General features: G+C 45.8%; 1 pseudogene; it reads right to left on the reverse strand.

Moving 5' to 3' along the window:
• LOC138144483 (casein kinase II subunit beta-like) overlaps positions 1-508 on the reverse strand; it is an 864-nt pseudogene extending 356 nt beyond the window's left edge.
• Positions 509-1,215: the final 707 nt, after the last annotated feature.

Here is a 1,215-nt window from a genome sequence, read left to right on the forward strand (position 1 = left end):
ACTTGGGGTGTAAACATCCATGCACTTGGGGCAGTACAGCTTCACCATGGCCTCACCTGGTATGTGCCTGGACGACTTGGGGTGTAAACATCCATGCACTTGGGGCAGTACAGCTTCACCGTGGCCTCACCTGGTATGTCTGACAGTCCAATGGTAACATGGGCTGGTTTTCACAATATACACGGAGACAATAGCCAAAGTCTTCCTGCTGGTATTTTTCCAACATCTGGGCGATGCCACGGTTTGTGAGGATGTGGCGGGCATGAATCAGTCCATACAACATCTCAGCTGCCTGCTCGATCAGGTCACTCTGGTTGGGGTTGTCTTCTAGCTCTCCATCAGGTTCCAAGTCGAGGATCATATCTAGTGCCTGCCTATAGTGGGGCACCTGTTCATTGAGCTTGTCTTGGATATAGTCTTCATCCACCTAACAGAAGAATTCATTGCCACGAAGCCCACAGAACCATGAGATCCATGATACTTCCTCTGAGCTACTCATCTTTACATCAGCTACTGGGCCGGGGCTGAAGTTGCTCTCAGGGGCGGCGGCGGCAGCCGCAAAGCCGCGCAGCAAAGGCTGCGGACTAGACCGCGGCAGGCAAAGCGGTGGGGGTAGGGAAGAGGGGAAGGGGGAAGAGAAATGGGAGGGCGGGGCCCCTTCCCAACTTCTGAAAGGTCACTTGTTGTTCATTCATGTTCAACTCTTCATGACTCCATTTAGGGTTTCCTTGGCAAAAATACTAAGTGGTTTGCCATTTCCTCCTCCAGCTCATTTTACAGATGAGGAAACTGAGGCAAATGGGGATAAGTGACTTGTCCAGGGTCACATAGCTAGTTTTGAATTCAGGAGGATGAATCTTCCTGAGTCTAGGTCCGACACTGTACTATGGCACTACCTAGCTGCCTTAAAAGGTTGCTTAGTATTGTTTTTAAGCTAAAGTAAATTAAAATGGATTTTGTTTTGACTTTTTTTTGGTGATATGCCTTAAAAAACTGAAGAAACCTTAGGGTACAAAAAAACCAGGGCCAAAGTTAGCAATTACTGAACTAGACATGTGAAGTACAACTCTAACATTTTTGTTTATACTTCTGTGAATTCAATAGTGTTAATTTTTAGTGAGGAAATACCACCTTCTTAACTTTTTTTCATTTTTTATAGGTTTAGAGCTGGAAGGAACCACAGAGATCATCTAGTTCATTTTATAGATGAGGAAA

This window comes from Petaurus breviceps, unplaced genomic scaffold (assembly GCF_028583685.1).
Source record: "Petaurus breviceps papuanus isolate PSGF00001 unplaced genomic scaffold, PetGlider_PUasm1.0 90701, whole genome shotgun sequence".
Classification (NCBI taxonomy): domain Eukaryota; kingdom Metazoa; phylum Chordata; class Mammalia; order Diprotodontia; family Petauridae; genus Petaurus; species Petaurus breviceps.